This window comes from Ovis aries, chromosome 1 (assembly GCF_016772045.2).
Source record: "Ovis aries strain OAR_USU_Benz2616 breed Rambouillet chromosome 1, ARS-UI_Ramb_v3.0, whole genome shotgun sequence".
NCBI classification, from domain to species: Eukaryota; Metazoa; Chordata; class Mammalia; order Artiodactyla; family Bovidae; genus Ovis; species Ovis aries.
This window is the reverse complement of record NC_056054.1, coordinates 251,423,082-251,436,212: the sequence shown is the minus strand read 5'-3', so window position 1 is coordinate 251,436,212 and position 13,131 is coordinate 251,423,082. Positions and strand designations below refer to the sequence as shown.

The following is a 13,131-nucleotide window of genomic DNA, read 5'->3' as shown; positions in this document are numbered from 1 at the left end:
CACCTAGAGCCAGACATCCTGGAATGTGAAGTCAAGTGGGCCTTAGGAAGCATCACTACAAACAAAGTTAGTAGAGGTGATGGAATTCCAGTTGAGCTATTTCGAATCCTGAAAGATGATGCTGTGAAAGTGCTGCACTCAATATGCCAGCAAATTTGGAAAACTCAACAGTGGCCACAGGACTGGAAAAGGTCAGTTTTCATTCCAATTCCAAAGAAAGGCAATGCCAAAGAATGCTCAAACTACTGCACAATTGCACTCATCTCACATGCTAGTAGTGATGCTTAAAATTCTCCAAGCCAGGCTTCAGCAATATGTGAACCGTGAACTTCCAGATGTTTAAGCTGGTTTTAGAAAAGACAGAGGAACCAGAGATCAAATTGCCAACATCCACTGGATTATCGAAAAAGCAAGAGAGTTCCAGAAAAAACATCTATTTCTGCTTTATTGACTATGCCAAAGCCTTTGACTGTGTGGATCAAAATGAACTGTGGAAAATTCTGAAAGAGATGGGAATACCAGACCACCTGACCTGCCTCTTGAGAAACCTATATGCAGGTCAGGAAGCAACAGTTAGAACTGGACATGGAACAACAGACTAGTTCCAAATATATTGTCACCCTGCTTATTTAACTTCTATGCAGAGTACATCATGAGAAACACTGGGTTGGAGGAAACACAAGATAGAATTGAGATTGCCAGGAGAAATATCAATAACCTTAGATATGCAGATGACACCACCCTTACGGCAGAAAGTGAAGAAGAACTAAAGAGTCTCTTGATGAAGGTGAAAGAGGAGAGTGAAAAAGTTGGCTTAAAGGTCAACATTTAGAAAACTAAGATTATGGCATCTGGTCCCATCACTTCATGGCAAATAGATGGGGAAACAATGGGAACAGTGACTGACTATTTTTCCGGGCTCCAAAATCACTGCAGACGGCGACTGCAGCCATGAAATTAAAAGACGCTTACTCCTTGGAAGAAAAGTTATGACCAACCTAGACAGCATATTAAAAAGCAGAGACATTGCTTTGCCAACAAAGGTCCGTCTAGTCAAGGCTAGGGTTTTTCCTGTGGTCACGTATGGATGTGAGAGTTGAACTATAAAGAAAGCTGAGCACCAAGGAATTGATGCTTTTGAACTGGGGTGCTGGAGAAGACTCTTGAGAGTCCCTTGGACTGCAAGGAGATCCAACCAGTCCATCCTAAGGGAGATCAGTCCTGGGTGTTCATTGGAAGGACTGATGTTGAAGCTGAAACTCTAATACTTTGGCCACATGATGCGAAGAGCTGACTCATTGGAAAAGACCCTGATGCTAGGGAAGATTGAGGGCAGGAGGAGACGGAAATGACAGAAAATGAGATGGTTGGATGGCATCACCGACTCAGTGGACGTGGGTTTGGGTGGACTCTGGGAGTTGGTGATGGACAGAGAGGCCTGGCGTGCTTCTATTCATGGGGTTGCAAAGGGTCGGACACAACTGAGCGACTGAACTGACTGACTGACTGGCTGACAAAACGCATATGTTGAAATCCTAATCCTAATGGGGTGGTATTTGACGGTGAAGCTTTAGGAGATAATTGGGTTATGAGGGTGATGCCTTCCTGAATGGGATTACTCCCCTTATAAGTAGAGGCCAGAGAGCTAGCTAGCTCTCTTTCTGCTGTGTGCCATTCTAAAATATGTGTGTTGGACTTCCCAGTAGTTGGGACTCCACGCTTCCAAAGCAGGGGACGTGGGTTTAATCCCTGGTTGGGGAGCTAAGATCCCACATGCCTCAGGGCCAAAAAATAATGATAAAAATTGTGTGAACATCTAAAGTCTTAATTCTAAATGGCCTCTGAATTCTCTAAACTTTGCAAATATTTATCTCAAAGATTTGTGTATTTGAGGATGCTATCATATCCATATTTATTTTAATGTAAAAGTGTTTCAAAATCTTAACCATCAGAGATCTAAAATTCTTCTTTGTTGACAGGGGGTGATGCTACTGGATTTCAGAAAATTGGGCTAAATTGAAATAAGCCAATCTTGTATTTTCCGTTTCAAAATCAGGGCAATTTCCCCTTTTCTGACTTGGTGTACTTCAAATCCTAAGGATACTTCATATCCTAAGACATGAGAACATGCGGCTACAAATTATGATCATTTACCTACCATTTTGCAAGCTGGGGCTGGGAATTATTTAGAAGTGGTGCTCAGGATGCTGGTCCCAGGCTCTGAATTGCAGAATGACATCGGGGTTGACTCCTGTTGAGAAGCTGGCCACGTTGTTCACATGGCAGGGAATGGCTTTCACTCAAGCTCAGCTTCTAATCAGCTGCCAGGAAATGTTCATCAAAGGGTTTTTTCAATGTCTGATGCTTAAAATCTTATTTTTTACTCTTCTGTCAGCAATAACTATGATGAGCCTGCCTGTAGTTTTCTTTGGACTTAACTACATGAATTCCTTTGGGGAATTCATCAAACTCCTTGAATCTACGGATTTATGTCTTTCACTGGTTTTGGAAAATTCTCTCCCAATGTCTTTCTGAATACAGGCATCCCACTTTTTGAAAGTTCACTTTAAGCCACTTTGCTTGTATGAAAGACTACATAAGTATATGTTTTTACTAACAGAAAGAAATCCATAGAGGGTTTTCACTTTTAAGGAAAAAGGCAAAAAAATTGAAAATAACGTTCAGCATTTGTTTTCAGGGAGCTGTTACACAGGCAGCAAAAATGGCAATGCCAAGCTCCTTTCCCAGGAACTACACCCAACATCTCAGCGTCAAGGCACCATAGCTTTGAACAGTGTCTATGAGCATCTCTGCTTTATCTCAGTTTATTTTGTGCATCCATTAGCACCAAAGTAACTGATATTTCATTTTATACCATTTCAGCTTATGAAAGATTTGCTCTACTTTCGGATAGTGGGGGAAACCCATATTGCTTCTGTTCCATTTTCTCTCTGTCTTCTCATTCTGGAAACTTGGGTGATAGGAATGTTAGACATGTGAATATGCCCCACATATCTTTCTCATGCTAGTTTCTCTTTTTCTCTCCATTTCCCACCCTGTGCTTTAGCTTCAGTGTATTCTTTTGACTTGTCTTCAAGTTCATTCATTTTGTGCTCAACAGTGTTCAATCTGCTATTAAACTTATCCAATAACTTCTTGGTTTCAGTTCTCATACTTTTTAAGTTCTAGAGAGCTCATTTGATTTTTATTGCTTTGGATTTTTTTTTTTTGGTAGATTCCACTTATCTGGTGGCATTTTTATCCATCTATTTTATTAATACCTTTTCCTCTACATTACTCAATATATTAATCTAAGTGGAGATATTATGAGTTTTTAAAGTATAGTTTACGCTTGAAAAGCATGGATTTGAACAATACTGGTCTACTTATACATGAATTATTTTCAATAAATATACAGTTGGCCCTTGGTTGCTGTGGGTTCAACCTACTGTGAATTTCATACTTAACACATACCCAGAAGTTCGTTAAATCCACGGATGTGAAACCAACAGATATTGGAGGGCCGACGATGGAGCTTGGATTATCCATGGATTTGGGTATCTATACCAAGTCCTAGAACCAATCCCCTGTGTATACTGGGGGATGACTGTGTAACACACATACAGTGAAATGTGAAAAGTGTTCTTATTGTTTAGTCACTAAGTTGCGCCTGACTCTTCAGATCCCTCGTGGACTGAAGCACACAAGGCCCCTCTAACCTTCACTGTCTCCCAGAGTTGGTGAAAAGTGTACTAATCATTCATGCTCAGCTTGTTGAACTTTCACGTTAGTGTCTATCCTTGCAACCACCACCCAGATCGAGATACATAACATTTCCAGCATCTCTTTCCCACCCATGCAGTTCTCATTCCTCTCCCCCAAGAGAAAACCACTATTCTGATTCCAATCACCATCAATTAGTTTTACTTTTTACTGGACTTAGTATATTTTATCTTTTGCATCTGACTTCTTTCACTTAATATAATGTCTGTGAGGTTCATTTCTGTTTGTGTATTATTCTTAGTTACTGCAGTAGAATATTCCATTATACGAATAAACTATGATTTATTTATTCATCCTGTAGTTAATAAACATTCGGATTGTCTCCAGTTTGGGGGCTATTATGACTAAAACTGCTATAAATATTCTTAAATGTGTCTTTTGGTGAATATACTAATTTGTCTTTAGATAAATACGTAGGAGTATTAATAAAAAATTTGAGTCCAAAGGTAGCTGTATGTTTAGTTTTAGTAGAGTCTACTAAATAGTTTTGCAAAGCCAGTTTTGTCAGTTATCAATTTATTACCTCCAGGTCCATTCTCAGTTACCTGCCCTGTCCTGACGGAGCTGGGTCCTGCCAGCATTTCTCCTTTGCCATCCAGTACAGTGTCAAGGTTTGTCAGTAGGGACCAATGGTAGCCACCATAGGGGAAAGAGGCTTCTCTTCTGGTTCTGATGTCTTCCTTGACAGGTTCCTGCAGCGTGTGGCAGTCAGAAACACAAAGCATATCTCCATGTGCAGCTTCCTTCAAGCCCCCAGAGGTTGACCTTCCAATGTATTATTCCTGTGGGAAATTTTCCAGCAGTTTCCACAGTGTGACTCCCTTCCATGGATGACTTCTCTCAGCACCAAGAGGAAAATGCTTTCCAGTAAATTCCATTTGCATGGACCTTCAGCAAAGGGCCTGCCTTGTGTTTGAGATGGGCCGTTCTTAGTCATCCCATGGGCCATGGCTACATAGTCTCCAACAGTGGAGATTCTCAGCCCTGTGGTAGAAGGTGAGGACTGGGACTCATACACATTTGTTCCCCCTTTGGGTTCTCTGCCTCAGCCCTAGAGTCTACTCCTGACATCTGCTATAACTATATTCTTTAGGGTTATCTTTTCTCCTTAGTAGACAGTCTCCTCCAATGCTTAATAATTGTTTACATTAAAATGCATTATTTATTTTGGGGGCTGGGTCTTCGTTGCTGTGAAGGCTTTTCTCTAGATGTGGAGAGTGGGAGCTACTCTCTCTCTAGTTGCACTTCATGGCCTTCTCATTGCAGTGGCTTATCTTATTGCGGAACACAGGCTCAGGCACACAGGCATCAGTAGATGTAGCACGTGCCCTCAGTAGCTGCAGCTCCTGGGCTCTAGGGCACAGGCTCAAAAGTTGTGGTGCAGGGGCTTAGCTGCACTGCAGCATGTGGGATCTTCCCCCACCAGGGATCAAACCTGTGTCTCCTGCATTGGCAGGCAGATTCTTCACTGCTGAGCCACCAAGGAAGCCCCTGAATAATTCTTCACAGTAAAATTTCCTGTCCAAAGTACTGTGTAGTTTCTGTATCCTTAGTGTGCTCTGGGCAGATACATGGATTTTACACTTCCACCAGCAATGCATGAGAGTTCCAGCTCTTCCATTCATTATTATAAAGTTCTGGCTACTGACTCCAATATTTGAATGATTTGTGTGTCTTTTGTCCATCTTTTTTTCTGTTGTTTATCAATTATATATTCATGCCTCTTCACAGGACTAGTTATGTTTTCCTATGGAAAAAAAAAAGTGAAAGTTAATCACTCAGTCATGTCCAGCTCTTTGCAATCCCACAGATTGTAGCCTGCCCAGCTCCTCTGTCCATGGAATTTTCTGGGCAAGAATACTGGAGTGGGTTGCCATTTCCTTCTCCAGGAGATCTTCCCTACCAGGGATTGAACCTGGGTCTCCAGCATTGCAGGCAGATTCTTTTTTTTTCCCAATTGAGCCACTGGGGAAGCCCCCAGTTTTCCTATACACAGACTCTTATTGTATGTAAGAGGTAGAGAGACCCCAGATTAGGTCATTGGCCCCACAGAGTGTACCCTCTTTCCTCTCTTAAGCAGGTGAGGTTTAGGCGTGATCATCTCAATCCATGGAAGGATCGAGCTAGGTTGCGACTGGGTTTTAGGTTTTGCAAGACTCACCCTATCTCTGGTTTACCCCTACTTCTCATGTGTGGTTTTTGATTGAGGGCCTTGAAGATCTGTCTCCTAAGATGGAAAGCTGTAAAGAGTCAGCTCTGCCCTTCAGAAGTCCCCAACCCTGGGACTTCTCAGGTGGTCCTGTGGTTAAGCATCTGTCTTGCAGTGCGGGAGGTGTGGGTTTGATTCCTGGTTGGGTAACTGGGATCCCACATGCTTTGGGGCAACTAAGCCTGTGTCACAACCACAGAGCCTGTGCACCCAGGCAAAAGATCCCTCGTGCCACAGCTAAGACCTGACGCAGCCAAACAAATAAATAAATACATTTTTCAAAAAAGACATTCTCTTAAGGAAAAAAAAAAAATTCCAACCCAGCTGTCTGGACGCTGTCCCCATGGAGTTTCAAAATCTGGCAAATCTCAGGAGGAGGCAGGCACTGGGATTGGTTTTGAGGCGGGCCGTTCCTTCTTGGGAAAGTTTTATTTTCTAAGCACTGTGGTACTTTGGAAGATTTCAGTCTTTTAAATGCATTGTCAGGCCCGGAACTCAGCCAATGTCATGTGGAGAAAATTGGTCATGTTTTTAAGGCCCCCTGTTTCCAGTTTGTCATTCTAATACCATGTAGCCCCTAAAAACTTTCTCTTTATTCCATTAGAAGTCTTCCTTCTGGGCAAAGAGTGATCATCAGCTGGTATCCCCAGTTAGCAAATGTCCTTGGAGAGGGGAGAGGGCACTGCTGGAGAGCCTCATCTCATTTTGTTGCTGGAGAACTGGCCTGCCACAACCTACACATCCCACCTAGAAGAGGAAATCACCTGAGGGTGATGCCTTCCTGCATGGGGTTATCACTCTTACAAGTAGAGGCCGGAGAGCTAGCTAGCTCTCTTTCTGCCCTGTGCCATTCTACAATTTGTGTGTTGGACTTCCCTGGTGATCCAGTGGTTGGGACCCTGTGCTTCCAAAGCAGAAACTCAGAACCTTTCTCAGATTATTGTCCCCAGCATGTGTTTCAAAATCTTGGTGTAGAATTTTCTTTTTTGACTAACTTTTATCATGTTACTACTCTGAGGCTCCAGGAGTCTAAACGTGGGTCAGTGATTTTCAAACCGTAGGTCACAACCCATTTGTGGAGCATAAATCAGTTCAGTAGCTCTCACTAGCATTTTCTCACCAAACAGGATGGAATAGATCAGAGTGCCTGGCACACAGTAATAGTAAGCACTGTTTCGCAAAATTCTTGTTTCACGTGTTTGTGTCTGTTCTGGGTTGCAGTGTCAAACCTCTTTGTTTCTATGGGTTGCAGGCCGAAATGTTTCAAAATCGCTGGACTTTAAGTAGAGGAAGCACCAAGGGAAGAAAAATAAATGATCAGAAACAAATGTCAGTTGAGTGTGGACAACTTTGGGGAGAAGTTTGGCCTTGAGTGGGAAGTTGACTGATCGCAAGCTGCTCTTCTGGCCCCAGAAAGCAAGACGGAGTCCATGCAAAGGATGGACAGCAAGCATCAGTAAGCATGGGCATCAAAGAAGAAAATCTTGGGAGGCCTCCCCAAATGGGGCTGAGGCAGGTGTGGCAGGTGTAGAGCAGGTAGCAGAGAGAGCTAAAGATGAGAGATGGCTGAACCTGGCTTGGGAAAGACCATGGCAACCCTGAGAGAAGACTCTGTGCAGCTCTTGGCGCCAGATCACGGGCGGCCCAGGGGAAGAAAGGCCTTGTACTTGGCAGAGAAGAAAGGTCAGCTAAGGGGAAGAACAGGCTTGGGGGTGCAGTGAAGCTCTTCTACTAAGCCATGATTGGCGCTCCAGGATCAGCAAGAGATTAATTTGGGCCATAGACCTGAGGGGACTAGGGCTGGGATGAGTGCTAGTGTTTTCTTCACCTCTGCCCTGCTTTCCAAACACATGCACACACATACACACACACACACACACACCTGACCAACTGACCTGCCACCAAGGCCACCAGACACCAGAGAAAGAGTGGAGGCTCTGTGGGCAGAAGGCCCTGATGCTCAGTCCACTGACCGGGAGGGATTGGGCTTGTGGTCTTCTTATGTCTAAAGCAGGGCAGGTAAGACCTTCTGCCCCAGGCCCTGCGAGGCATGCAAGTCATCTCTGTGCCCGTGTGAGGCATGCTGTGTGCTCCAGAGCCCAGTGCTGCCAGAACCCCCAGGGGCTGCTGTGGGCAGAGTTCTGGAGGAAGGTTGTGCCACAGTGACTTACTTGGCTGGCTCCAGGTCCTGAAATCTGAAGCCCTCCTCCTCCAGGTTTGCTTCCTGAACCCCAAGACACCAGTGTGGGTCTGCTGTGAGGCCTGGCGCTCAGCAAGGCTCAGGCAGAGGCAAACACGGGATGCACTGCGGCCCATCAGGCATGTTTGCTCTTGTCACTGAGCAGGGAAGTTCTACTCTGGGTCACAGCTCTGATCTCTGTCCTATTTCAGGAACTATCTCCTGGCCCCATGGCTGGCCTTAGACCTCAGTGCCTGAAACGTGGGCTTTAACCCTGCCTGGGTTCTTGGCCATGAGCCTAGCCTTCTATCATGCCCCAACCATACTTGATTGGCCATAGGGTTCTGCTGGAGTTGAGGCAAAGACTTCAACTCAGCCATACCTCAGTCTATAAGATTTTCTCCCTCCCTTCTCAGCCTAGCTGATTGGTCTTTGTCCATCAAGCCCGGGTTTCATCATCACCTCTCACAGAAAATCTGCCCATGGTGCTTACTCCTCCTCTGGGCTCCATCAGCCCCCATGCCTCTCAACTCCACACCATTTCCAGCTCTGCTGGCACTTGGAGGTAGGATTATGCATTGCACCGGCACATAGTAGGTGCTATGCTATGCAGCGATTAGTCGCTCAGTCGTGTCTGACTCTTTGTGACCCCATGGACTGTAGCCTGTAGGGCTCTCTGTCCATAGGGATTCTCTAGGCAAGAATATTGAAGTGGATTGCCATGCCCTCCTCCAGGGGATCTTCCCAAGCCAGGGATCAAACCCAGGTCTCCCACATTGCAGGAGACCTGTCTGAGCCACCAGGGAAACCCACATAGTAGGTATACTGACAGTATTTACTGAATGAATGAACCATCAACCCCAGGCCTCACTTTGCTGCTCAGTGACCTTGTTCTTTAAAGTTCCTATTTGCTAGCAGCTGTTTGCTTTATTTCCAGGCTCAAAAAGCAGAGGAGGCAGCCCAAGTGGGACAAGTGCCCTGTAGTGGGACTCCAGTGTCAACCTGTAGTGTCTAATCTCACCCTTAGAGAAATCCAGGTACTTGTGTGTTAGTACTAACTGGTTACGTTCCATTTTAAAGGGAAACAGGTTATTAAAGATTTGTGTATGAAAGTGGTATAAAGACAAACCTTTGAGGGACTTTCCTGGTGGTCCAGTGGCTAAGACTCCACATTCCCATCGCAGGGGACCCGGTTTTGATTCCTGGTCAGGGAACTAGATCCCACATGCTGCAACTAAGAGTTCACCTGCCTCAACAAAGATCAAAGATCCCACATGCTGTGACTAAGACCTCATGCAACCAAATAAAAAAATATAAATAAAATAAATATTTAAATATAAAAATTTTTTTAAAAGACAAACCTTTGACTCCTTTGCAAACCAGGACACACAGACCCCTGCCTTCTCCTCCAAAAGTGGAGTGAAGTGAAGTGAAGTCGCTCAGTTTTGTCCAACACTTTGCGACTCCATGGACTGTAGCCGACCAGGCTTCTCTGTCCATGGGATTCTCCAGGCAAGAATACTGGAGTGGGTTGCCATTTCCTTCTCCAGGGGATCTTCCCAACCCAGGGATTGAACCCAGGTCACCAAGGCCTGTGGTAAATGGAAGGGGCAGGGGAAGAGGCAGGTCCCAGGGCAAGACTAGACTGTCAAGATGAACAGCTGTCCCTCAAGGCCCCTCCTCAACTGGGTCTTTCATTCCCTCCCAAGATGCAATAGTCTTGATGGCATTCAAACCCTCCCCCACTACCATGGGGACTCGGGGAATCCACAGAGCCTTCAGGACAGCAGGTGGGGGTGGGTGCAGGGGACACAATCAGTTCAGTTCAGTTCAGTCACTCAGTCATGTCCAACTCTTTGCAATCCCATGAATCGCAGCACGCCATGCCTCCCTGTCCATCACCAACTCCCAGAGTTCACTCAGACTCACGTCCATTGAGTCAGTGATGTCATCCAGCCATCTCATCCTCTGTCGTCCCCTTCTCCTCCAGCTCCCAAACCCTCCCAGCATCAGAGTCTTTTCCAATGAGTCAGCTCTTCGCATGAGGTGGCCAAAGTACTGGAGTTTCAGCTTCAGCATCATTCCCTCCAAAGAAACCCTAGGGCTGATCTCCTTCAGAATGGACTGGTTGGATCTCCTTGCAGTCCAAGGGACTCTCAAGAGTCTTCTCCAATACCACAGTTCAAAAGCATCAGTTCTTCAGCGCTCAGCTTTCTTTATAGTCCAACTCTCACATCCATACATGACTACTGGAAAAACCATAGCCTTGACTAGACGGAACTTTGTTGGCAAAGTAATGTCTCTGCTTTTCAATATGCTATCTAGGTTGGTCATAACTTTTCTTCCAAGGAGTAAGCATCTTTTCATTTCATGGCTGCAGTCACCATCTGCAGTGATTCTAGAGCCCCCCAAAATAAATTCTGACACTGTTTCCACTTCCCCATCTATTTCCCATGAAGTAATGGGACCAGATGCCATGATCTCAGTTTTCTGAATGTTGAGCTTTAAGCCAACATTTTCACTCTCCTCTTTCACTTTCATCAAGAAGCTTTTAGTTCCTCTTCACTTTCTGCCATAAGGATGGTGTCATCTGCATATCTGAGGTTATTGATATTTCTCCCAGCAATCTTGATTCCAGCTTGTGCTTCTTCCAGCCCAGCGTTTCTCATGATGTACTCTGCATAGAAGTTAAATAAGTAGGGTGACAATATACAGCCTTGACGTACTCCTTTTCCGATTTGGAACCAGTCTGTTGTTCCATGCCAGTTCTAACTGTTGCTTCCTGACTTGCATATAGGTTTCTCAAGAGGCAGGTCAGGTGGTCTGGTATTCCCATCTCTTTCAGAATTTTCCACAGTTTATTGTGATCCACACAGTCAAAGACAGAAATATATGTTTTTCTGGAACTCTCTTGCTTTTTCCATGATCCAGTGGATGTTGGCAATTTGATCTCTGGTTCCTCTGCCTTTTCTAAAACCAGCTTGAACATCTGGAAGTTCACGGTTCACATACTGCTGAAGCCTGGCTTGGAGAATTTTGAGCATTACTTTACTAGTGTGTGAGATAAGTGCAATTGTGCAGTAGTTTGAGCATTCTTTGGCATTGCCTTTCTTTGGGACTGGAATGAAAACTGACCTTTTCCAGTCCTGTGGCCACTGCTGAGTTTTCCAAATAAATGGTGGCTTGGGTACCTGGGTACCAACTGAAACCCTGTGCCACAGTACAGCATGAAGGACTCAGGATAGCAAAGGCCTGGGGTGGTGGGTGAAGCTTTGAAAATAATAAGAGGATGGGTTCCAGATGGGTTTATCAGATGTGTAAAGCTGGTTCCAAGTTATCATTAAGGTCTGTCTACAAAAAGAACATCCTCAAAAACGATACTGATAGGAGACTTCACTGGTGGTCCAGTGGTTAAGACTTCACCTTCCAGTGCAGATGGTGTGGGTTCGATCCCTGGTTGGAGAGCTAAGATCTCACATGCCTCAAGAACAAAAATAAAATAAAAACATAAAACAGAAGCAATATGGTAACAAATTCAATAAAGACTTTAAAAATGGTCGACATTAACGGGACATTAAAAGGACACTGGCAATCAAAACTACAGTGAGATACCACTTCGCCATCGCCACTACTAGGATGGCTATAATCAAAAAGACAGATGATAACAATTGTTGGTGAGGATGTGAAGATGTGGAACACTCATACACGGTTGGTCGAATGTAAAATAGCAGCTGCTTTGGAAACCAGTTTGGGGGTTCCTCCAAATGTCAAACATGGCATATGGTCCACAATTCTACTCCTAGGTATATACCTAAGAGAAATGAAAACATAAGTTCATACAAAGACTTGTACATGAATGTTCATAGCAGTTTTATTCATAATAGCCTCAAAGTACGAACCATCTAACTGTCCATCAGCTGGTCAAAGATAAAATGTAGCGTGTCCACACAGCCCAGTCTATTCAATCACAAAAGGGAATGAAGCATTGCTACACGTTGCAACGTTGATGAACCTCGAAAAAATCCTGTGAAGTGAAGGAAGCTGGGTCACAAAAGAGCGCATGCATGATTCCACTTTCCTGAAATGTCCTGAGTAGGCAAATCCATAGAGACAGAAAGTAGAGTAGCGGTTTCCAGCAGCCAGTAGGAGGAGGGAATGGGGAGTAACTGTAAATGGCTTTTCTTCTTCTTCTTCTTCTTCTTCTTCTTCTTCTTTTTTTTTTTTTTTAAAGGGGAGGTAGTGTTATGAAAGTGATCTGGAACTAGGTAATAGTGATGGTTGCACAACTTTGTGAATATATTAAAAACTACTCTATTGCCCACTTTAAAAGCTGGAATTTTTTGGTGTGTGAATTATATCTCAGTTTTTAAAATCAGGGGAACATGATGCCGATGGAGAGGAGTCAGCGGAACTGAAAAAATGAAATGGATCGCGAGTGTCGCCTGTCCCCGTGCATCGCCTCCATCTGAACGAACTTTAGGCTCAAAAACCGGCACCGAGGGGGCCTTCGGGAAGCGACGCTGGGGACTGGATCTAGGAAGAAACACGGCGCGGGATTCGAAGGGAATGCGGTTAAGGTGGCGGCCTGGGATCGCCTAGGACAGGGGAGGCGTCTGTAGGCTCCGAAGTTGGCCGGGCGGGAGCGGAGATTTAAAGGCTGGAGCGCAGAGGCTCTTAAAGAGGCCCGGGCGAATTCCCACTCGGCGTCCACCTTAAAGCCACCTCCCGGGCGCCAGTGGTCGGACCCGGGTAAGTGCGCGGGACCGCGGGGGAGGCCCGGTACGCGTGCCCTGCTGGGTCCCGGGAGCTCGGCGCAGGTGGCACAAACCTCGTGAGCCGCGCGTCCTCGGAGTCTGGGGCCCGCGGGGGTGGCAGGGTCGCAGCGCCGGGCCCGGCCCCCCCAGCGCCTACGGAGGCGGCGCTCTATTTTTAGCAGGCGCTGTTGCAATATAAGGAATGC

The 13,131-nt window shown here is 45.3% G+C and overlaps 1 protein-coding gene and 1 long non-coding RNA gene across 2 annotated transcripts in view; one reads left to right on the top strand and one right to left on the bottom strand.

Moving 5' to 3' along the window:
• Positions 1 to 3,933: 3,933 nt before the first annotated feature.
• Positions 3,934 to 13,122, bottom strand: LOC121817295 (uncharacterized). Its single transcript, XR_006057149.2, has 2 exons — positions 13,000 to 13,122; positions 3,934 to 5,530 (listed from the first exon to the last, which is right to left on the bottom strand). It is a non-coding gene; the product is annotated as an uncharacterized LOC121817295 (long non-coding RNA).
• MRAS (muscle RAS oncogene homolog) overlaps positions 12,848 to 13,131 on the top strand; it is a 67,318-nt gene continuing 67,034 nt past the window's right edge. Inside the window, exon 1 of the mRNA XM_004003306.5 lies at positions 12,848 to 12,920. The gene's annotated coding sequence lies outside the window, so the exon portion shown is untranslated. The remainder of the gene's footprint in view (positions 12,921 to 13,131) is intronic.